The sequence below is a fragment of the Hyperoodon ampullatus genome (assembly GCF_949752795.1).
Source record: "Hyperoodon ampullatus genome assembly, chromosome: 10".
Lineage (NCBI taxonomy): Eukaryota > Metazoa > Chordata > Mammalia > Artiodactyla > Ziphiidae > Hyperoodon > Hyperoodon ampullatus.
Genome location: NC_136923.1, coordinates 83,185,894 through 83,211,501, shown reverse-complemented (window position 1 = coordinate 83,211,501; position 25,608 = coordinate 83,185,894). Strand labels below are relative to the sequence as shown.

The 25,608-nt window shown below is 40.4% G+C and overlaps 1 pseudogene across 1 annotated transcript in view; it reads left to right on the top strand.

Annotated features, from left to right (window-relative positions):
- The first annotated feature begins 11,426 nt into the window (after window positions 1-11,426).
- The window catches only part of LOC307058980 (tripartite motif-containing protein 26-like), a 36,969-nt pseudogene continuing 22,787 nt past the window's right edge, over window positions 11,427-25,608 (top strand). The window contains exons 1-4 of the transcript in view: window positions 11,427-11,477; window positions 20,906-21,001; window positions 21,235-21,466; window positions 22,385-22,407. The product of the transcript in view is annotated as a tripartite motif-containing protein 26-like (transcript). The remainder of the gene's footprint in view (window positions 11,478-20,905; window positions 21,002-21,234; window positions 21,467-22,384; window positions 22,408-25,608) is intronic.

Genomic DNA, 25,608 nt, shown 5'->3' with positions numbered 1-25,608 from the left:
TGAAATAGTTCTTTTTTACTGGTCCCCTTGTTAATACTTCCTTGATAAATGCTCTTTATATTTGTCTAAGACCACTGTTTTTAAGTTTTTGAAAATTATACTTTGACAATACATTGCATTTTATTATTATGTCTTTTAATCCTTTTCTTATCTATAGCAATCCACCCTCCCTTTAGTTTTATACTATTAATATGTTGGAGAAAACTGTTCATTTATCCTGTAGAATGTTCTACATTTTGGATTTGCCTGGTTTCCTCATAGTGTCAATTAACTTGTTTCTCTATCCCCTGTATTTCTTGTAACTGGTAGTTAGATCTAGAGACTTTATCAGATTTGGGTCCCTTCTTTCTTTCTTTCTTTCTTTCTTTCTTTGGCTGCATTCCGTCTTAGTTGTGGCACGTGGGATCTTTCGTTGCGGCGCGCGGTCTTCTCTCTAGTTGTGGCTCACGGGCTCCAGAGCTCCTGGGCTCAGTAGTAGCGGCACCCAGGCTTAGTTGCCATGCAGCATGTGGGATCTTAGTTCCCCAACCAGGGATCGAACCCGAGTCCCCTGCATTGGAAGGCAGATTCTTAACCACTGGACCACCAGTGAAGTCCCTTGAGTCCCATTTTTTAAGGCAAGAAATATTCCATAAGTGCTGCTGTGTACCTATTGCATCACACGAAGAAATATATGATTTCCACCCCACTTTGAGTGATGGCAAGTATGATGGAAGGTTCAGATATTGTCATCCTGATTACTCTTTCCCATTGGGATTTGTTATGTATTTATTGTTTCTCAGCTCCGAAATGCACCTGAGCCATTTAAATATTTTTCCTTTGCCAGCAGGCACTAAGCTTTGTCACTAGAGGGCACTAGAGAGTCATTGCAGGGAAAACGATTTTTGCTTCCTGGTTCTGATATGCTCCTTGCCAGGCTCCTAAAGCTAGCGCCTGGCTTTTCCAGCACCAGCTCCTGAAGCACAGGAAATCTCCCTACCATCCAGCTTCTGCCATGCATGGTGGTCATCAACAAACAGCGCCAGCAGCAACCCCTCGGGAGATTTTATATTGTTCACCCTGGTGTGAACAGCTTTCTCCTGCACCCAAGAGGGTGGATTTCTGGGAAGTTCCAGAGGGCAGATTTCCAGTAAACCCTAGACATCATATTTCCAGCAAACTCTAGACATCATATTTCCAGCAAGTTCTGGATCCCATCCCTTCTGTTTTCTCGAAGACTATGCCTCTGTGATGTCCCACCTCCTCTATCATCATTTTTTACCTTTTCACTGACTTAGTCTCATAAGCGTGCACACATATTATAATATCCCTCATTAAAAAAAAAAAAACTCCTTGATACCATAAGTTTTTCAAGGATTTTTGCTTAGCCAACCCCTCCCTCCATTTCTCTGCTCCCATGACTGGAAATCTTGTTTGTACTTGATTGCTTCATTTCTTTTCCTTCCTCCCAAAGACTGTGAAATATATCAAAATATATCATCTGTTGGAAGGGCTACATATAATGCATGTATATGTTTTAAAATAAGAAGAAGATAATAAAGTAGACATTTGCACTCATCTCTCATTCTAGGAAATCAGATATTTCCATCATCTTTCACTGTGTGCCCCTAACGGATGTATCACTCCCTCTCTCCTCTAGAAGTAAGCATCAATGTGCTTTTCTGTGATAGTCATTAGCTTTTCTTTGTAATTGTTTTACACATGTAGATATCCCTAAACAGTACATTACCTAGTTTTGCCAGTTTTTGAACGTTATATACATGGAATCACACTGTATGTGTTCTGTGACTCATTGTCTTTGTTTTTGAGATCCACCATCTTGATGCATTTAGCTTTGGCTCATTCATTTTCACTGCTGTGTAGTATTTCAAATATGAACAGTCTACGTTTTTTTCTATTCCACTCTACTGTTCCTGGAATTTGGTTTGTCTCCATCTTTTTGCTATTATGGGTAATGCTGCTATAAACATTCTCATACATGTATCCTGGCACACACCTGCAAGACTTTTTAGGGTATGTGACCAAGAGTGGAATTTCTGAGTCTTAGAATGTGCATATATGTCGTGTTACTAAGTGAGGCAAGACTATCTCCCAGGGGGTGTATTTCTTACTCTTCCTGCACTGGCAGATGAAGTTGCAATTGAACCACATCCTCAGCATCACTTGGTATTGTCAGACTTTCAACTCTTTGCCAATCTGATGAGTGTGAAATATTATCTCATTTTAATTTTAGTTTCCATTTGCCTAATTATTAATGAGGATGAGAATTTTTCATTTTTCCTTCTTTTTTTGCCATTTGTATGTCTCCTTCTGTATAATGCCTCTTACATCTTTTATCCATTTTTCTATTGGGCTGTTTTTAAATTTATCTTGTGGATTTATGGGAGATATTTGTTTTTTCATATATTCTGGGGACTAATTCTTTGTTGGTTGTATGTGTTACACATATCAGAGTTTCTGGCTTGTCTTGATGGTGTCTTTTGATGAAGAGAAGTTCTTCATTTTAAAGTAGCCTAATTTATCATTCTTTATGTTGTGGACTCTGGGTCTAGTTTAATAAATTCTGCCTGTCCCGAGATCACATAGATAATCTCCAGTATTATTTTATAAACATTTAAAAGTCTTGTGTTTCAAATTTAAGCCTTTAGTATACTTGGATTAATTCTTTTTATTTTTTTTTTTGCGGTACACGGGCCTCTCACTGTTGTGGCCTCTCCCGTTGCGGAGCACAGGCTCCGGACGCTCAGGCGCTGTCAGCGGCCATGGCTCATGGGCCCAGCCGCTCCGCGGCATGTGGGATCTTCCCGGACCAGGGCATGAACGCGTGTCCCCTGCATCGGCAGGCGGACTCTCAACCACTGCGCCACCAGGGAAGCCCTGGATTAATTCATTTTTATGTTTGGAGCCAGATGTGGATTTGTTTCTCTTTTCTTGATGGTTATCTGAGTATCCCAGGACCATCTATTGCATATGCTCTTTATCCATTTATTCATCCTCCAATACTTATTGAGCACCTACTTTGTGCTAAATACTTTTATAGATGCTGGGGCTCCAGCAGAACAAGAGAGACAAAAATTTCAGGGAGGCTTACATTCTACTGGGGGAAGACAAATAATGGACAAAATAAATAAATTAAATATTTGTTATGTTACATGTTGATAAAGGATCCCTATGGACAGTTCACACAGAAAGGGAAACAAAATAGCCTTCAACATGAAAAAATGCTCAACCTCACTCATAATAAAGAAGGAGCAAATAACTACACAGGGATTTTATTTTGCACCTGTCAGCATAGCAAAAATCAAAAAGTTTGGCATACACTTGATTGGCAAGACTGTGAAGAAACAAGCCCTTTCATTTATTGCTTGTAGAATCCAACTTAGGACAAACCTTTTGAAAAACAATTGGCAATGTGTGTCAAAACTGTAGGTGTATATACTCTTAAACCCTGCAATTCCACAATTCCATTTGTTGGAATTCATCCTACAGATATGCTTATACACATGCAAAAAAATTGTACAATTTTGTTCATTGTAGTTTGTCTTTAACAAAAGATTGGGAATAATCCATGCATCCATCAATTTTGGACTGGCTAAAATTTTATACACACACACACACACAGGAATACTATGCAATGAAAAACTAATCACAATACAGGAGTTCTCTGTGTACTTTTGGTAAAATCTCCAAGATATATTGCAAGTGGAAAGAGCAAGGTGAAAAACGTTGTGTATAATAGGCTAGTTTTGTGTTAAAAAAAAAAAAAAGGAGGGAACCAAGAATCTCTTGATATTTTCATAAACTGGAAGGCACACAAGAAACTAAAGAAGGTGGTTCCCTGTTTGGGGATGAGGCTTGAACTAGGCAGATGGTGGGTGGGATTGGGAGCAAGAGCCTTCACTGTCTCTACTGTGGCAATGAGCGCTTCTTCAGACAAATGGATAAATAAGGGAATGGTGTCAGCATAATGCGGAAGCTGCATTGTGGAGCATGCAACTGTCCCAGTATGTGAATGTTTTGCTCTGAGTAGCAGCAGCTGAATGCAAAGTAGCAAATGTAATTGAGCAGAGCAAGCTGCGGGAATATGATGCTATAGACAATGCCATTCACCCCACCTCCTTCCTCTCCACTCAGTATGGACACATTCTCTATCTTGAAGTACTTATTAAATAATTACCCTGATCTTCATGAATTTTTTTTTTTTTTTTTTTTTTGCGGTACGCGGGCCTCTCACCGTTGTGGCCTCTCCCATTGCGGAGCACAGGCTCCGGACGCGCAGGCTCAGCGGCCATGGCTCACGGGCCCAGCCGCTCCGCGGCATGTGGGATCTTCCCGGACCGGGGCACAAACCCGTGTCCCCTGCATCCGCAGGCAGACTCCCAACCACTGTGCCACCAGGGAAGCCCCTTCATGAATTTTTTAAAAAGTATTTCCTTATTTATTTGGCTGCACCAGGTCTTAGCTGCAGCATACAGGATCTTCATTGCGGCATGTGGGATCTTCGTTGCTGCATGCGAGATCCAGTTCCCTGACCAGGGTCCCCTGCATTGGCAGCGTGGAGTCTTAACCGCTGGACCACCAAGGAAGTCCCTTCACGAATGTTTTGAGGACGAGAGTAGTAAATGCTGCTGCAGTACGATTCTACACAGGAATGGCAACAAATTTTTTTGCTGATGCACCCCTCAAAAGTGTGGAAGAAAAATGTCATTAGGCTGCCCTACAAGAGCTTTCCTAGGTGTCTTCTGCTTTAAGTAGAAATGAGACCCATTTGCAGTGATAGAAAATGATGATTTTGGTGCAGTCTGTGCTCCTTGGCACAATGTTGTATTTGGAGCTCTGTAAGCTGCTTCTCAATAAAAGAAAGAAGGTAGCAACCTTTGGAGACAACCAAAAAAAGCCAGTGCAAAAGAAACAAACACAAAACAATGAGCCAAAGCCACCCATCATCAGCGCCTACTTTTTGTGCAAAGTCTCAACTGCTTATCCTGCAACTTCTGTTGGTGACGACCCCCTGCCTTGTTTCCATAAAACACCAGCTTCCATCTTTCCTTACCCTCTCAACATATCTTTACCTTTACCTTTTTTTTCAATAACAGTAAAGTCCTTTACCTCATATTATAATCTTTATCTATTAGCTATTTAACAAGTCTTTTAAAAACAATGCTAGTGTTTTAATTTGGATTGTTATTGATTGTTTTGTTAGTGTTAAGTTTACAAAGAAGTATAGATTCTGAGTTGTCTGCCAAAACCCTATTTTCCCCATAAACCCTGTTATTTTTGTGGTTATATATTTATACTCTTTGATTATGTGAATCATGTGAGTCCCTTACTATTCAAAAAGTTTTAAACAAAGAAAATTAATAAACCACAGGAAGATTAAAAAACAAAAAAATTATCTATACTCCCACCACAGTAGACCCCATAGCAGGATGAGGATGCCTAGTTGGAGAGTGACAACTTTCCCTTTGACCAGAGGATCAGCCTTCCTTCTGGACCAGGAACAGCTGGCAACTGCTGTGCAAAGGGCTGTCCTGCTCCGCAGGGAGAAAGTTCATAAGGTCCAAAGTCCTGGGGCTGGCAGGTGCTGGAAGAATCTTGTTGCCAGAGACACTGGGGAGCTTGGTCACAGATGCCCATTGCTCTGTGAGGCCTGAGGAAGGCAGGGAGACCAACGGCAGGACTTCTTTACAGTTGCTTGGATGCTTTTGTGACTTCCTGTTACCAGAGCCCCCTTCAAATTTTGTTTCTTGTCTGGGAATTTGGTACAAAGTCAGGGAAAGTGCTGCCCCCAATATCCCAAGGTTAATCAGATACTGGCAGGAGCGTGAGGGCAATTTTTCTTTGCAGTTGGAGGCTGTAAGGCTAACAGTTTATCTTTTCTGGGTTGTGGAGGGTCTCTTTGGGCTCTGTCTGAATGGCTCCCAAGGAAGATACAGAGCCCTGGATTTTATCCTCACTCAAGGCCCACCCAGCCTTAACCAGGTATGCAGTGTGAGCTGAACAGTTTCTTCACTGGGGACTGCTATCCATATAATATCAGTGGCTTACCTTGTGCTGAGCTTTATTCAACCCATTGATGGCATATTGAACAATACTTTAAAGCCCCTGTGGAAGTATAGCAAAAATATATTGCATGACTTGCTAAAGAAAGAAAAACTGATCCTGTTTGGAGGACTATAGAAAAGTAGGTGTTAGCAAGGTCCAAGGCTGCGTCCCAAAGGCCAGGAGTGGTTATAGTTTGTCCACCCCCAGTAGTAATACCAGCATCTGCAGGAGTAAGTGGCCACCTCCTTGTATGAGCCTCCACAGTCCACAGTGGGAGGCCAAGCACCAGAGACCTTTTCCCAAGCACGAAACAGGCTGCAAAAACTACTCATTTGCATATATGTGCTACCCTTCCAGAAAAAGGAAAGATGACTCTGAGGGCAGAGCCTTAGGCCCAGAGGATGGAGCTGCCAGCCACAGAATTATTTCTGGGCCTTGAAACCAAATGGAGTTTTCCCTGCTGCTTTTAACATTGCTTCAGACCAGTGACTCCTTTCTTCCTTCCACTTTTTCCCTTTTGGAATAGGAAACATAGCTGTTTCATATACCTGTCTCAGCACTGAATTTTGAGAGAAGGATAACTTGTTTTCTAGATTCACAGGTCCATGGTTGGAGTAGAATTTTGCCCCAGGATGAATCATACCCAGAGATCACTGATACCTGGTTTAATGATTTAGATGATGAGATTTGGGTCTTCTGAGTTGATGATATATACACATGAGATTTTGAACTTGAGTTCATGCTGTAATGGGTTGAGACTTTCAGGATGGCTGAGATGGGGTGAATATATCTTGCACTGGGGATGGACATGAATTTTGGGGGCCCAGAGGGTGGAGTGTGGGTAGGCTGAATAATGGGCTTCAAAGATATTCATACCCTAATCCCGAGAACCTGTGAATGTTTTCTTATATGACAAATGGAATTTTGTAGATGTGATTAAGTTAAGAATCTTGAGATGATGAGATTATCCTGGATTATCCAGGTGGGCCTTAAATGTGCTCACAAGTGTTCTTATAAGAGGGAGGCAGAATGAAATTAGACTACAGGAAAGAAGAAATAAAAAAACTGGAGTGATGTACTTCGAAGACAGGGGAAGGAACCACAAGCCAAGGAATCTGGCCATCCGAATCTGAAAAAGGTGAGGACATGGATCCTCCCCTCAGAGCCTCCCCTCAGAAGAAACTAGCCCCACTGACATCTTGATTTTAGTCCTGTAAGACTCATCATTATGACTGTTAAATTAACATCTGTTAAGTAGAGCACAGAGTGCTAGATGGTGAGCATGGCTCAACAACAGACCACAAGAGAAATGGAAATAGGGAAGTTTATTATTCACAGGTGCTGGAGGAGGTACATAGCATGCCTCAAGGGGCCACAGAGGAAGTTTAAGAGAGAGTGCAGACAGAGAGAGAAGCAGGACCTGGGGCACCTGCCTTATCTAAGGGTTGCACGGGGAATGGTTCTGGGAATAAAGGGAGACTGTTAGGGAAGTCATATCAGGAACTTACATTTGCTTGTGATTCTGTGGGCTGTTTTCTAGGGCATGTGGTTGTGTGGAGTGGGGTTAGGGGTAGTTTAAGGCCCCTGCAGGCTGCTTTGGGGTAATTTGTTACAGCACCAGTAGGAAATGAATACAGTTGGCCACCGGTTTAATGCACGTATTGCTTCCTTTGGGATAGCACCCTAACCTCCTAGGGGGTCGTCTTCCACTTGGTGCTGTAAGTGAGCCTCAAAGTAAGTCATTGTGCAATTTTATGAAGCCAGCTTCTTCTAGGTGATGGGACATGTGTTAAGATCAGTGAAGTCCATGGGCATAAGTCCATTTCCACATTTCCTTTGCTGCAAAATATGTCACTTGTCAGATGCGATGCTGTATAGAATACCATGGTGATGGACAAGGCATTCTGCAAGGTTACAGTTGTAAAGCTGGGAGAAGTGAACCAGTCACAAAAGACAAATCCATATTGGAATAAGTATCTGTGATGGAAAGGTTAACTCAGCAGGCCTGAGTTGCTCAAACCCTGCACATTCCCAAGAAGGGCCTGTTTTCATGACTGACCTTTGGCCAACTCCTGGGAATTGAGCTCTCAGAATGTTCTGACTGATAAAAATGTTTTGCATGAGGTTCCCTGGTGGTGCAGTGGTTGAGAGTCCGCCTGCCGATGCAGGGGACACGGGTTCGTGCCCCGGTCCGGTAGGATCCCACGTGCTGCGGAGCAGCTAGGCCCATGAGCCATGGCTGCTGAGCCTGCGTGTCCGGAGCCTGTGCTCCGCAATGGGAGAGGCCACAACAGTGAGAGGCCCGTGTACTGCAAAAAAAAAAAAAAAAAAATGTTTTGCATGATGTGGTGTAAGGCTTAAAATTATGTAATTAATATTATAAAATTATAATGAGCTTAATACTGTATGCTGCCTTGACATTAGGTAAAATTGGGGGAGCCCTGAATGGCCTAACTGCAAGTTCCCCTCCCCACTCGGTTCTTGTGGATAAGGGCCCTAGCCAAACAACCCTCCTTATCAAAGGGACCAGGCACAGTTCCTGCTTAACCCTGAGTGGTGGTGGTGTCAGGTTCCTGACAGCCTGAAGAATTATTCAAACAAGCCAATCACATCCTCCTCCAAGAACCAGGGGTCACTCAGCTTCTTGATACTACAAAGCTGGCCTCCCACAGAACCTAGTTGCTGAAAGTGTTACCAAGTGCAACCCCTTGGTGCCCCTGCGTGGTGTACCATGGGGTACTTTGCCTTTGCACACAATCTTTGAAAGCAAGACTTTAACTGCATCTACCCTTCTCCAGAAGAACAGGTATGATATTACATCGATGACACTGTCCTCTGAGAAGATTCATTTGACACACTCATTCAGGACATAGAAACAAAGGAGATCACAAAAAAGGGATGGCCCCACACATAGTACAAGACCCTGCCAACCACCTCTGTTCAATTCCTACAAATTATTCAGCAGCTCAAGGGCTGCTCCATCCCCTACACACTGTTAAGAAACCTTTGACCCTCTTGCCATCCACAATGTTAATAAAAGCTCAACATTTTGATCTTTTGCAGGGATTCTGTAGACAACTTATTCCTCATTTACAAATTTTACTTAATCTCACTTTTGCTGTTACCTGCAAATCAACCCACCGTGAATTTGCCCGTCTCCATCCAAAGGCTACAAGAGGCACTCTTATTGGTTTCTCCAGAGACTCCTTCACTGTAGAGGATTTAGCAATCTCCTCTCATACCTCCTGGAGTCTCTGCACTACCCATGTTTGCCATAAGTTGTTCATTGGTTTCTGAAGCAAAAGATTGCCTTCCTTGGTTCTGTGCTATATATCATTAGAGGAGCAGCTGCTAGCTGCTTATTGTGTGCTTCTGGAAACAGAAACTTTCACAGGCCCTGTATCTGTGACCCTTTGTACCCAGCTTCTCATTATGCCTTGGATCATGAAAGCACCCCACAGCCCAGCATAGCTACCCAGGCCTCCTTGCTACAGGATGGAGCCAAACCTGGACCCTTTGGCATACTTACCTGCAGGAGGGGATGGCCTCCCCTGTCCCCAGTCCCTTGCCAGATTTCTTGGCGCTAGAGGAAGTCCTCTCTCCCAGACCTCTTGGCTACCTGGGATGCCCCTTGGGATCAACCAAGTGAACAGCAATGGGAGTTTATACAATTTGCAGATGGTATCATCCCCATAATACATAAAGGAGCTCAGTGGAACATTTTTGATTTTCATCCCTTAACCAGGATGTTCCTAATAAAGGAGAGGACCCAAGGGTCAGAACAATTGGCCACACTTCTGGCAGTCATCTTAGCACTGAATGCCTGGCCAGCAAATGGCCACATCTGTACTTTTTTACAAACTCTTGGGCCATTGCCTAAGAGTTGCCCCCTTTGGGGTAAAGAATTCTGGGAATATCTTGCCTCACAGATACCCAAATCATAAACTGAGGTAACAGATGTCTCTGCATATACTAAGGCCCCAATACAAGTTTCCCTCCCAACTCTGCTCCTGCAAATAAAATCCTCTAGTCAAACAGACTTTCTTATCAAAAGGGTCTGGGCATAGTTCCTGCTTATCCCTGAACAGTGTGTTTCAGTTCCTTGCCAGCCTGCAGAATTTTTCAAACAAGCCAATCACATTCTCCCACAAAAACCAGGGGGCACCTCACCCTCTTGATACTACATAGTCTGCCTCCCACAGCCACTGGTTGGTCACTGTTCCCAAATGCACCCTCCGTATGTGGCTCTGCGTGGTGTGCAGTGTTGTCTTTCCCTGGGGTGTGAGTAAATGTGACTATTAAACTGCTGTCGAACTCATTTGACTCTTGATGGTACACCTTGGCCAGATCCTTCATCTCTTTGAGTATAAATATCTTTCCTCCCTTAGCAGGTCCACAATTCTCCAACTCAGTATTTTTGACAGCCATAGTTATTGATCTAATGGTCAGGAGGAGAGGTTAGCCCTTGGTCCTGAGAGGAGTACATATTATGTCGCAAGGCAGAGGTCACTGTGTCATCTTTTAGTAAGGGGACATGTATTAGTTTCTGAGGGCTGAGGTAACAAATCACCACAAACTAGGTAGCTTAAAACAACAAATGTCTTCTCTCATAGCTCTGAAGGCCAAAATCAGAACAAAATCAATGTACCGGCAGAGGTCACTCTCCCCAGAGGCTCTAGGAGAGATTCTGTTCCTTGTCTATTCCAGCTTCTATTGACTCTAGGCATTCCTTGAATTGTGACTGTATTACTTTAAGTTCTGCCTCTATCTTCACAATTGCCTCTTCCTTTTCTCTGTGTGTCTCTTATAAGGACATCTGGGTTGAATTTAGGGTCCACCCTGGTAGTCCAGGATGGTCTCATCTCAAGATACTTAGTTACAACTGCAAAGACCCTTTTTCCAAATAAGTTAACCTTCACAGGTTCTGGGGATTCAAGTGTAGACATATCTTTTGGGGGGCCACCATTCAACCCACCACTGGAGAGGACAGCCCATAACAGGAAGGAGTGGGCCACTTCTCTAGGCCAAGAAAATGCAGAGGAATCTGAGTAGTCAAGTCTTTATCTGGCTTTGGTGTCAGGGTAATGCTGGCCTCATAGACCTAATAACCTGTCTGGCCTAGAAGCAGTTAAGATGTAAATTCCATGCAAAAATGTTTTTTCACAACTACTATGATCTTTTTCATCTTTTGTTCTCCTATTTGGTTTTGGGATACAGACTTGTTCCCACTGATTGGTTAGTTATATGTGACATTGCACTTTGCCAACATACATGCCTAGTCTGAGGTAAAAAATAATGGGTGTCTGGCATCACACAGAGTTGGTAAGGCCTTACACATCCCTCTAGGGAAAATATAGAAGAATTCTGGGATACCAGTGGATATGGCTGTCCAGATCGGTGGAACTCCAATGGTCCACGACCTCTCCAAAAGGGTAGGGTGTGGGGTGGGGCGGAGCACTTGGGATTTTCAAAAGGGCAAAAGCAAATGAATAGTGAAAATGGCAGAAGCACCTGACTCTGGATGGGTGAATCCCCCAGTACAAAGGGTAAAACCTCCACCTGTAGGTCAGGGAAACTAGACGCCTGCCTAGAAGCATGGGTGCTCCGCATTGCCAAGCAACCGTAGGGCTCGCCCCGGGGCCACAGGGACTTGGTCTAAGTGAGGGCAGACTTCTTGGCCAGTTGGTCTCTGCTGCATTGCCTTCCTTGCTCTGATTTGTAAAATGGGCCTACCAGCGCCTTTGTGCCCTGACGCACAGGCTTGTTGAGGATCACAACATGGCACAAATTATTTTAAAAGCATTCGTAGCTGGTGAATCCCCCTGGTGCCACTGGGCCTTTCTTTTCCCTGCCGACCTGGGCGCGAGGGGCCAGACGGTGGATGCGCGGGTCCCTGAGCAACGGCTACATTCCTTGGGTCGCCTGGTGGAGGCTTTTCCTGAGGGTCCAAGACGCGGGTCTGAGGGGCAGGGGTCCCGGAGGCACAGGCAGGGCTGGGGTTGCCCAGAAGGGCCCAGCAGTTGTCACAGAGGCTCCAGCAGAGCCCAGTGACTGAGACCTTGTCTGCGATTAGGCGGCAGGTGGCCCAAGTGAGTCCGGGGCTGGGCTGGAGAGGCCACGGAAGGGTGGGCCAGGTGCTGTGATGATGGATGCACTGCAAAGGAGACAGAAACAAGAGGGTCAAAGCAGGGATCCCTGTGAGGCTCAGGATGGCAGCTAAAGTGAAATATTAGCTCCCATTTCTTGGTGTGGAAATAATAACCAACATTCTATAGGGCATTTTGCTTTGCAGAGTGAGTTTCATTTATTTACCTGATCTCACTGAATCCTTTCTGCAGTCCTCTGGGATGTGGGGGTTATTATTATTATCTCCCTTTTATGGGGGTGATGGTGGTGTTGGAAGGAGCTTCATGGCTGGGTTAAGGCCAACTGATGCCCTAAGAACAGCTCTACAGTGGTGCCTCCTTGGCCTTTCCATGGTTTAACATAACATCTTAAGAATACTGATTCCTCCAAGCCATTAATGTATTTCACCATTTATTTAGATCTTCTTTGATTTCTTCCATTTTTTTTTTAGCTTACAGCATAGAGATCTTACAGATATTTTGTAAGATTTATACCTAAGTACTTCACGTTTTATGGTATTGTTGTAAATGATACTGTTTTAAATTTCAGTCTTCAGTGGTTTATTTATTTATGTGTATTAACAAACAATTTTTAAAATATTGACCTTGTATCCTGTGGTTTTGTTAAACTCATTTATTAGTTCTGCTCCTGTTTGTAGAACCTTTGGCATTTCTTTTTTTCCCCCCAAACTCTATTGAGATATAATTGATACATAAAGTTGTGTAAGTTTAAAATGTACAACATGTTGATTTGAAACACATATACTACGATATGATTACCACCACTGTGTGAGCTAACACCTCCATCGCATCACATAATTACCATTTATTTTTTGTGGTGAGAACATTTAATATCTACTCTCTTAGCAGTTTTCAATTATACAATACAATACTGTTAACTATAAGAACAATGCAATGCATTAGATTCGCAGAAATTGTTCACCTAATTACTGGAAGCTTGTACTCTTTGACCAATTCCCCTACTCTCCTAGCCCCTGGTAACCACAATTCTACTCTCTATTTCTGTGAGTTGTTTTTCTCTTAGATTCCACGTAAGTGATATCATATAGTATTTCTCTTTCTCTGTCTGATTTATGTTTACTTAGCACTATGCCTCAAGGTCCATCCAGGTTGTCACAAATGGCAGAATTTCCTTCTTTCTCATGGCTGAATAATATTCCATTATATAGATATAGATATATCATATCTTCTTTATCCATTCATTCATAGATGGACTTGTAAGTTGTTTCCATATCTTGGCTATTGTGAATAATGCTGCAATGAACACGGGAGTGCAGATATCTCTCTGATATCCTGTTTTTATTTCCTTTGAATATATACCCCAAAATGGGATTGCTGGATCATATGGTAGTGTTATTTTTAATTGTTTGAGAAATCTAAAAAAAACCCAAACTCATAGATATGAAGAACAGATTGGCAGTTGCCAGAGGTGGGGGTGGGGGTGGGCAAGATGGGTGAAGGTGGTCAAAAGGTACAAACTTCCAGTTACAAGACAAATAAGTTCTAGAGTTGTATTATACAGCATGGTGACAAAAACATGTATTCTGCTGCTGTTGGATGTCTGTTAGTTCCATTTACACTAAAGTATGTTTCAAGTCCAACGTTTTCTTGTTGATTTTCTGTCTGGATGATCTGTCCATTGCTTGAAGTGGAGTATTGAAGTTCCCTGCTGTTATTGTTTTGCTGTCTATTTCTCCCTTCAGATCTGTTAGTATTTGCTTAATATATTTAGGTGCTCTGGTGTTGGGTGCACATATATATATATTTTTTAAAATATATTTTAATTTATTTATTTATTTTGTCTGTGCTGGGTCTTAGTTGCGGTATGCGGGATCTTTTTTAGTTGCGACATGTGGGCTCATAGTTGGGGCATGTGGACTTCTTAGTTGTGGCATGTGGACTCTTAGTTGCGGCATGTGGACTCTTAGTTGCAGCATGCACGTGGGATCTAGTTCCCCGACCAGGGATCAAACCCAGGTCCCCTGCATTGGGAGCGTGGAGTCTTACACACTGGACCACGAGGGAAGTCCCTGGTGTATATATATTTATAATTGTTATATATTCTTGATGAGTTGATCCTTTTATTATTATATAATGACCTTCTTTGTCTATTGTTATTGTTTTTAGCTTAAAGCCCATTTTATCTGATATAAGTAAAGCTACCTTCGCTCTCCTGTTTTCCACTTGCATGGAATATCTTTCTCCATCCCTTCATTTTAAGCCTATGAGTGTCCTTAAAGCTGAAAGTGAGTATCTTGTAGGCAGCTTATAGTTGGATCTTTTTTTAATCCATCTAGCCACTCTGTGACTTTAGACTGAAGAATTCAATACATTTACATTTAGAGTAATCATTGATATGTACAGACTTACTAATACCATCTTATTGATTTCTATCTGGTTGTTTTGTAGTTCCGTTTGTTTCCTGTCTTGCTGCCTTCCTTTGTGAACTGGTGATTTTCTGTGGTGGTATGCTCTGATTTTCTTCTCTTTGTCTTTTGTGAATCTACTGTAAGTTTTTTTTGCTTTGTAGTTACCATGAGGCTTACATAAAACCTCTTATTAGATGTATCAGCATGCAAAAACTTAGTTTCACTAGCATGCAAAAACTCTGCCTTTTTACTTCTCACCCATTTATACTTCTAATGCCAAAATTTACCTCTTTGTATATTGTATATTCATTAAAAATTATAGTAGCTATAGTTATTTTTAGTACTCTTGTCCTTTAACCTTTATACTATAGTTAAGTGGTTAACACACCATCATATTACAGTAATAGAGTTTTCTGAATTTGACTGTATACTTACCTTTACCTGTGTGTTGTGTATATATATGTATGTTTGCATGTTACTAATTAGCATCTTTTCATTTCAGCTTGAAGAACTCCTTTTAGCATTTCTTGTAAGGCAGATCTAGTGGTGATGAGCTCCCTCAATTTTTGTTTGTCTGTTAAAGTCTTTATTTCTCCTTAATAAAGGACAACTGTGTCAGATAGAGAAGTCTTGGTTGGCAATTTTTTTTCTTTCAGGACTTTGAATATATCATCCCACTCTTTCCTGGTCTGTAGGATTTCTGTTAAGAAATCCACTGATAGCCTAATAGGGGTGCCTTTGTAGTTTACAGTCTTCTTTCTTGCTGATTTTAGGATTCTGTCTTTGTCTTATATTCTTGGCAGTTTTATTATAATGCGTCTTAGAGAAGATCATTTCAGACTGAAATAATGGAGTGATCTAATAGTTTCATGAACTTGAATATTCAAATTTCTCCCAGGTTTGGGAAAATTTTAGCCATTATTTCTTTTAAATAGTTTTTCAGTCCCTGTCTCCCTTTCTTCTCCTTCTGGAACACCAGTGATTCAGATTTTGTTTCTTTGGATGGTGTCCCATAGATCACATAGGCTTTCTTCACTCATTTTTATTTATTTCTCTTTTTTAAAATTTTAAATAGTTTTTATTGTTAAATAGTTTAAGATTTACAAAAAGTTATGAAAATAGCTCAGAGGACCTCTGTGTACCCTTTTCCCCATCATCTGCCAGTGATAACATCTTAGGAAACAAAGAAATTGACATTGATACAATACTATTCACCATGGCTTATGTAAAAGTACATTGTTTAATCCCCAAATGTTTGGGGATTTTATAAATATTTTTCCGTTCTCTGTTTCTAGTTTAACTCCATTATGGTTAAAGAACATATTTTGTATAATTTGTATAATTTCAATTATTTTAAATTGTTAAGGTTTGTTTTACAGCCCAGAATATGTTCCTTTATACGAATATTTCATATGCACTTGAAAAGAATGTATATTCTGCTTTTGTTGGGCAGAGTGTTTTGTCATTGCCATTAGGTCAAGTTAGTTGATATGTTGTTCAGGTTTTCTTTATCCTTACTGATTTTCTGTCTGATTTTTCTCAGTTTTGGAGAAAGGAGTGTTGAAGTCTCCAACACAATTTTGGGTTTGTCTATTTCTCATATCAGTTCCATCAGTCTTTGCTTCATGTGTTTTGCAGTTCTGTTGTTGCACACACATTTGTGATTAGCATGTTTTCTTGGAGAATTGACACCTTTATCATTAAGTAATAGCCCTATCTATCCCTTGTAACATACCATGTTCTGAAGTCTACTTTATCTAATATTAACATAGCTACTTCAGCTTTATTTTGGTTAGTATTTGCATGGTACATCTTTTTCAATTCTTTTACTTTTAGTATATCTATATTATTATATTGATATTTAGTGTGGGTTTTTTTGGAGATAAAATATAGTTTGGTCTTTTTTTAAACCAATTTGACAATCTCTTTTAATGAGTGTGTTTAGACTATTCACATTTAATGTAATTATTAACATTGTTGAACTTGGGTCCACCATTTTATCATCTCTGTTTTGTACCCTATGTTTTTTACTCTTCTATTTCACTTTTCCTACCCTCTCTTCTTTTATTCTAATATTTTTAATATTCCACATTAACTTACCTATTGGCTTTTGGCTATATCTCTTCATATTACTTTTTTGGTAGTGGTCTCTGGGTTAAAATATACATACCTTAGAGTTAAAAATCTACTTCGAGTTAAAAGCTTGCAACTTCAAGTAAAATGTAGAAGCCTTACAACCATATAGGTTGCTTTCCCTAGAGTTGTCTTATGTATCACATCTACATACATTATCTCACTAACAATGTTACAATTTTTGCTTCCAACAGTCCTACATATTTTAAAGAATTTGTGAGGTATAAAATAGACTACTATATTTATCCAAATATTTACCATTTCTGTTGCTCTTTCTTCTGTTCTGTTGCTATTGCTGAAGTTCCAAATGTCCCTTTGGGATTTCACATCAGCCTGAAGAACTTCCATGAACAATTCTTTTAGGGCAGGTTTGCTGGTGACACATTCTCTCAGTTTACCTTCATCTAAAAATATTTATATTTTGCTTTCATTTCTGAAGGATATTTCACTGGACTGACAGGGTTTTTTCCTCCAGGACTTTACAGATGTTTCCCCCACTGTCTGTTGGCCTCTATGGTTTCTAATGAGAAATCCAATCGGATTCAAATCTGAATGATTTGAATCGTTCCTCCCCTCATTGTGATATGTTATTTTCTTCTGATTGCTTTCAAGATTTTTTCTTCATCTTTGGTTTGCAGCAGTTAGATTATGATGTATCTGGGGTGGTTTTCCTTAAAGTCATTCTGTTTGGCATTTGCTGGACTTCTTGAATCTATAAATCTATGTCTTTTGCCATATTTGAAAAGTTTTCAGCCATTTTTCCTCTAAACACTTTTTTCCTTTACCAATTTCTTTCCCTTCTCTGGGACTCTAATGACATGAATGTTAGACCTTTTGATATTTCATAGGTCACTGAGTTTCTGCTTTTAAAAAAAAAAATCTTTTTTTTCTCTCTTATATTAAGACTTGATAATTTTTATTGCACTATCTTCAAGGTCACTGGCTCTTTCTTCTATTATCTGCATTCTGTTGTTAAGGCCATGTGGTGAAATTTTTATTTCAGACATTGTGTTATTTAATTCAGTGACCAGATATCGGAGCTAGTAGTGAAAGAGAATGAGCTGTCTAAAATCACACCTAGCTTCTGGCTTGGGTCATGGAGTGGTTGTTGGTACCTTTTACTGAGGAGTAGGAACAATGAGGAAGATAATGCATTTGGAGATGTGAATTTGAGGTGCAAGTGGTATATTCAAGTGGTGATACCGTAGGCTTCTGTAGCTCCCTAGAGTTTGCATTTCTGGGTAGAGGCCAGGGTTAGTGATAAAGTTGTTGTGGTTTAAATCAATGTTTTTCAAAGTGTAGACTGCAATATCTTGTATCATGGCATCAATTTTGTGGGTTATAACGGCATTTAAAAAAATGGACCGCAGGGACTTTCCAGTGGTAAAGAATCCGCCTTACAATGCGGGTCACATGGGTTCTATCTCTGGTCAGGGAACTAAGATCCTGCATGCCGTGGGGCAGCTAAGCCCGCGTGCCACAACTAGAGAGAAGCCCACGTGCTGCAACGAAAGATCCCACGTACCGCAACTAAGACCCAGTGCGCCAACTAATGAGCCCATGCACTCTGGAGCCCGGGCACCACAACTAGAGAGAAGCCTGCGCACCACAACGAAAGATCCCGAATGTGGCAACTAAGACCCAATGCAGCCAATAAATAAATAAATAAAATATAAAAAAATAAGAATAAATTGCTTTAAATGATTCAACAGTAGAGAATAAGAATTACAAAAATTTAGGGCTGTATTTTAAAACTCATTTGAGAGTATGAGAGTTAGATTATTAGAACCACTATGTTCAATCATAGGTCTGTTATTCATACTCTGCCTGGAAAAGCTCATCATGGTTTAAACTAAGGGTTTTCAAACATTTTTTGAAACATGACAGTAAGAAATTAATTCACAATCCAGTCTAATATACATGCACACGCATACACACACACGCATACACACACACTAAAACACAAGTTTTGTTAAATACCATTTACTCTTTATTATATGTAATATACTGATTTTTTAAATTGCAGTCCAATTTTTTAAAGATTTATTATGTATTTATTTAATTTATTTATTTTTGACTGCATTGGGTCTTCGTTGTGGCACGTGGGATCTTTGTTGAGGCGTGTGGGCTCTTTCACTGTGGTGCGCGAGCTTCTCTCTAGTTGTGGGTGCAGGTTTCTCTCTCTAGTTGTGGTGAGCAGGCTCCAGGGCCCATGGGCTCTGTAGTTGTGGTGCGTGGGTTCCAGAGTGCGTGGGCTCAGTAGTTTTGTGGCACGCAGGCTCTCTAGTTAGGGGCGCACGAGCTCAGTAGCTGGCCATAGACATATCCATCACCTCCCAAAGTTTCCGCCCACCCGCTTTATTATTATTATTATGTTATTGTGTGTATGTATGTGTGTGTGTGAGATAAGAACACTTAGCATAAGACCTATCCTGTTAGCAAATTTTAATTATATAACACAGTATTGTTATCTATAAGCACTATGCTGTAGAGTAGATCTTCAGAACTTATTTATCTTGCATAACTGAAACTATTACCCTTTGACCATCACCTCCCCTTTTCCCTCCCCTCCAGCTGTTGGCAACCACCATTCTATGGTCTGCTTCTATGAGTTTGACTATTTTTAGATTTCTCATATAAGTGAGATTCTACTGTACTTGTCTTCTGTGTCTGGCTTATTTCACTTTGCATAATGTCCTCCAGGTCCACCTGTGTTATTGCAAATGCAGGGTTTTCTTCTTTTTTAAGGCCAAGTAATATTCTATTGTATGTATATACCACATTGTCTTTATCCATTCATCCATTGGACATTAGGTTGTTTCCATATCTTGCCTATTGAGGATAATGCTGCAATGAACATGGGAGGGTAGATATCTCTTCGAGATCCTGATTTCAATTCCTTCAGATAAATATCTAGAAGTGGGATTGCTGGATCATATGGTAGTTCTATTTTTAATTTTTTGAGAAACATCCATTGGGTTTTCCATGACTGTGCCGGTTTCCATTCCCATCAGTAGTGTACCAGGGTTTCTTTTTCATCACATCTTCACCAATACATATCTTTTGTTTTTTAAATAATAGCCATTCTAACAGGTGTAGGTGAAGGTTCAAATTCTGTAGCATGGAAAGTTCTTGGCAACGTGTTATCCTTTGCATTTGGATAATAAACTGGTTTGTTTTCATATCTTTTATAATAGCAAGTCTGTCCCATTGCCTTGATGTTTTAGTTTCTGAGGCAATCAAGTCTCAACCAGCAATATAGAATACCAGCGCTCCTGATAGCCCTCTTGATACGTAGCTTCAAATTGTGTGTTTCTAGCACATTATTGTTGTAAAAATATTTTTGAGAATATTGCATCTTGTATAAGTTTTCTTTCAGAATTTAATCTCAGGGAGAATATTATTTTTTTTGACATACTAGTATTTTTTCTCCTGTCAGCTAAAGAATTAATGTGATTCATTATTTCCCTTTTCTCCTTGGTTGATGGGACTCTTAAAACCAGTTTAGTCATTCTCTTGATGATTTGGAGTTAGTACATATACCTACCTTCACTTTTTGTGTTGATTTTCTTTTTTATTTCCATGTTATCAATTAATTTTAATATAAATTGTCTATATTTGTGGTGGAAAGAGACAGTGTAAGTATAAATAAATACTACACTATAAGTCTTAGTAGTTGCAATGATAATAAATCATTATTTTATCTCACTTAATTTCTTCCAGTTTTTTCTCTTTTTTTTTGCGGTACACGGGCCTCTCACTGTTGTGGCCTCTCCCGTTGCGGAGCCCAGGCTCCGGACGCGTAGGCTCAGCGGCCACGGTTGACGGGCCCAGCCGTTCCGCGGCATGTGGGATCTTCCCGTACGGGGACACGAACCCGCGTCCCCTGCATTGGCAGGCAGACTCTCAACCACTGCGCCACCAGGGAAGCCCAATTTCTTCCAGTTTTATTGAGATGTAATTGACATACGGTACAGTATAAGTTTAATATTCATTTTATCTCACTTCTGAGAAACTGCTCTAAGTTAACATAGCACTCACTTTGTTTCTTCTTCATTAAGTAGGATGGAAACTATTCCATCCTAGTTACCTTATTATACTACATAAGGTCAAACACTATCTGATTTCACTCTGGAATCATTTTGCAGATCTCTTTTCTTATTGAGGGCATTTTCATCTTCATCTTAATATTACCCATGTTTATTTCCATAGGGTAAAATTCTAAACCATCTGAAGATTCTGAAGGGAGACAGGGACAGGATTCGGAATTTTCAGTCTACGGGACAAGATGAGATTCAGGCCCTGCTGGTAAGAGAAGTCTCAAGTGAATGTTCTGTGTACCTGTGTCAGGTGGGAGTGTGTGTGTGTGTGTGTGTGTGTGTGTGTGTGTGTCAGGGGTAGGGGGGATATTGAAGGATGGGGAGAAGGAGGGTGTGATGAAAGGGATTCTTGTTCTGAACTCATTCCCAGATCTCACAAATGTTCTGGTGTTTCCTAGCCTCTCAGAAGAAATCCTCTTCCTCTTTCTGCCTTTACTGTAGGCAAAATTCCAGAACCACAAGCAAGACATAGCATCAGTGTTTGAGCAGGGCCATCAGTTCCTGAGAGAAAGGGAGCAGTACCTGTTGAAGTGGCTGGATGGGATGGAGCAAGAGCTCACTGAAGGGAGGAACAGCCATGTCACCAAGGGCTCTGAGGAGGTCATCCAGCTTGAGACCCTGATTTCTGAGTTAAGAGAAGAAGGCTCGGCAGCCAGCACTTGAACTTTAGCAGGTGAGCGACCAACTAAACTGTACCTGAGTCCCCTTGCTCCAGGATGCAGTGTAGCCCTCCATTAGCATGAGATTTGGACAAGGAGTCAGGAGAGACAAGGTTTTGTTCTCATTTGTTGAGTTCTTTAATAAGTTAATCAGCAAAGCAATAGGTTTTAAGTCCCAAATTGCAGTGGGCAAGGGACTGTAATAGACCCAGATCTTACAATGAGATAGTAAGATCTATACATTTATAATTATAAGAAATAATCAACTGTTAAATCTTGTGGTCAGACAGGAAGCCCCAGGAATTCTGGAAAAGACTAGATTTAGTCAGGGAAGGCTTCAAGGAAGAAGCAGCTCTTAATGGCAGCCTTGAAGAAAATGTAAAGATTTGGATTAGCAGGAAGGAGGAGTTGAACATTCCATTTGGTGGACGTGCATTGGTTAAAATGAAATAAATGAATGTGCTAACAAACTTAATGAGTGTGATAATAAAAAGGTGGGTGTGGGTGCTGAGGAAGATAGTTTGGAATGTAGAAAGGGTACATAGAGTGAAAGGAGCTACCTTTCTGGAGGAGTCAGCTTAAGTGAGGAAGAAGTTAGAGGGAAGATGAGACAGGTAAGATGCGGTCAAATGAGTAGAGGCCTTCCAAGGCAGGCTGAGATTTCAGTCTTAACTTGGTAGACAATAGGATTCTTAACAGATCAAGGAAGGTTTCCTGGAGGGGATAGTCTAGCACTCAAATAGAGAAAAGGATGGGGACATATGTCCACATAAACTGATACTACAGTGGAGAACAGAACAGGTCCAGGCTCATCAGAAAATTCTCTGTACAGTCTTGTTGTGTACCCATTCCCCAGCAAGTCCATCGTAGGGAATGGTGTCAGCTCCTGGGAACCTTATTTCCATGACAGTCTGTCTTCTCTTCCTTTCTAGGACCCAAGCAACATAATAAGCAGGTAAGTGCTGTTTGCTTTTTTTTTTTAACCACTTAGGTGTTCCTTTGTTTTTTCTTTCTGTCACCATAACTTATTGAAATGTGGCAAGGGCTGGAAAGGGGTTGTTTGGAGGAAGAGAGGTTCTTCTAGAAAGGGTAAGTTGAAAGGTGTTCCATAGAATGGGGGAGGGAGTTCTAGAAAAATTATTGTCATGGAACTTATGCTAGGATGGTAACGGGATAGGGAGAAATGAAATGGGAGATTATGGGAGAGTATTAGAGAAAATTTAGAATACACATTTGTTTCTAAAACCCGATTTCCTCTTGTTCTTTCTGTACTTGATTCCCAGCTGCTTCTCCTGGCCACAGCTTCCCTCATATTCTGTAGAGCACATTTCATCATCAGATTGTCCTCCATGCTTGCTAGTGATGGTTTCCTGCTCTCCACCTGACCATAAGCAGAGGGACATTTATATGAGTCATAGAGATAATGGGTTCTTGAACAGTGGGTCTGAGGAAATGTGTGTTAGGCATTTAACATTGACAGTTTTCAAAAATTATACCCACACGATACTCAGAAGCTTTGAACAGAGATAAAAGGGAGGTATTTTGATAATACACTGTTCATCCCAGAGACATCCAGGACTATTGGCATATATTGAATGTTTACTGTGGACCAGTTACTGGGTAGAAAGGGGTGTAATGAGATAGGTTACCAGATTCTGGCTGGGGAGACTAGACAGAGACAATTAGAGATGAGCAATTGTATAAGAAATGAGAGTGATACAGAATGGATAAGACTTCTTGCCTGAAAGCATTTTGTCTGACATTAGTAGAGGTATTCTAGGTTTTTTTTGATTACTGTTTGCATGCTATTTAACTTTTTATCCTTTAACTCTCAACCTTTCTCGGTTGTTATTTTTATGTACCTCTTATAAGAACATAATTTTTTTTCTTTTTAAATAAATTCATTCTGACACTTTTTAATTGGAATATTTAGTACTTATAGCTCCTGGAATATCACAATTTTCATTTATATTTTCAAAAATAGTTGCATAATTTGCCAAATAATGTCCTTAAATTTAATTTTTTTATGTCTGAATATATTTGTTTTGTGTATTTCCACTTTTGACTCCTCTACTTGCCTCTCCCTTCTTTTTTCCATTTTTAATATTTTTTATTTTTGTGTGTGTATATCTATGAGCCCTGCTTTTGTCATAGGCCAAAATTTCTAGTATTTGGTATTTTTATTGTTTTCTAGCTATTTTGAAATTTTAAATTTGATTTGTTATTTAACATAAGGTTTAAGAAAGAGGATATCTGTCAATGGTGCTGGGTTCTTTTTCTAGTAGTTTCATGCATCATAGTTTTTAAATCTTGTGATCAGACAAGTTTGTTGCCATTTCTACCATTTTGGACTTTATTGAGGCTTTCTGTATTGTATGTTGTACATTTTTGTACAGTTCTAAACACTTAAAAAGAAAGTACACTCTCTGTGCTCTTAGAATAGGATTTGATATAGCTCCATGAGGTTTTCCTTAGTAATTTTGTTATTTAGGTATTCTGTATTGATACTTATTTTTTGACTTCTTGATATGTCACAGACTAAAAGAAGTCACTCAAAGATTCCTATTAGCAATGAATTTTTGCCAATTTTTCTTGTATTCTTATAGTTTTTGCTTTTTATATTTTGATGCTTTCTTTTCTTTTAAAGAGTTATATCTTTTTTTTTTTTTTTTTTTTTTTGTGGTACGCGGGCTTCTCACTGTTGTGGCCTCTCCCGTTGTGGAGCACAGGCTCCGGACGCGCAGGCTCAGCGGCCATGGCTCATGGGCCCAGCCGCTCCGCAGCATGTGGGATCTTCCCGGACCGGGGCACAAACCCATGTCCCCTGCATCAGCAGGCGACTCTCAACCACTGCGCCACCAGGGAAGCCCAAGAGTTATATCTTAATTGTGGATTATAATCTTCTTAGTAACATAAAATACGCTCTGTAGTCTTAATATTTTTTTGCCTTGAATTTAATCCTGTTTGATAATATCAAGACCTCAGATTTCTTTCATATTGTATTTAGCTTATATATGTCTGCCCACCTACACCTTAATTTTAAATTTAAAGCTGTACACCTAAAAAAACAAAACACCCTGCAACCTTGTAAATTACCTATACACCAATACAAAATAAAAAAAAGTTTTTAATGTAAATATACTGAAATTGAGACATTTTGCAGAGTGACCTTTAAAAGTTTTGTACCAGTTTTCAATCCTATCAATCTTTATGCCGGTATAGTCTCCCTAAATTCCTGTCAATACTCTCCTCATACTATTATCTTTGCCAAGATGATAGATTTTAATTTATTCCCATTTCTTATTCCACCTTTGCATTTTTCTTTACATTTATTTGTTATATATTTGTTTGACATTTGCATTTCTTATTTTCCAAATTGTTTTCTAATACACTTTAATTATGTTTTGTTTGGGATTTAGTTTTTTTAAAACACTGAATTCAGGAAGGACAAAGCAGCCTCCAACATCAGAAGCCGGTCTGACATTTACCTTAGGCCTCAGCGGTGCCAGAAGATGGGCTGGTGCTCACCACGCAGCCGTGTTCTCCTGTTGGAAATATGTCACCTCACAGAACATCAACATCAGACAAGGACACCTGAGACCATGATACAGTGAGACAAAACAAGACCACAACATCATTTTGTCCAAGCACACACCAAACAAGGCAGCACTATGCACCTCACCATGTATCACACCTCTCCCTGTGCTGATACCAGCAACCACGGCTTCTTTCCAATTACAGCTGCATCCTCACTCTAGTCTTTCCTCCTTACAGGGAAGATTCACTGAGATGCCCAGTCATAGAATTGCCCCCACTTCCTGACAACACCCAATCTAGAGTGAGCCCCTCCTCCATACACCCTCCTCCAAATCACCCAACCAGAGCCCACATCCTGTATATGTTCTATCTAACACCTCACACTAAGACACCATGGTCCCTGATGGTGTGTCATCTCCCTCGCTGCATCCAGTAATAAATTCAATTTGTTTGTCCACAGATTTTCTCCTGGTGGTCTTTGGATGAAAATCATTGCTACCTGTTTGTCAATTTTTTTGTCTTTGAGTTTGATAAGGGCGTGTGTTAGTATCTTTGTGAATGTCTGGTTGACATAGAGAAAATTTATGATTTTTTAGTGGTTTTTCATCTTTGGGTCATA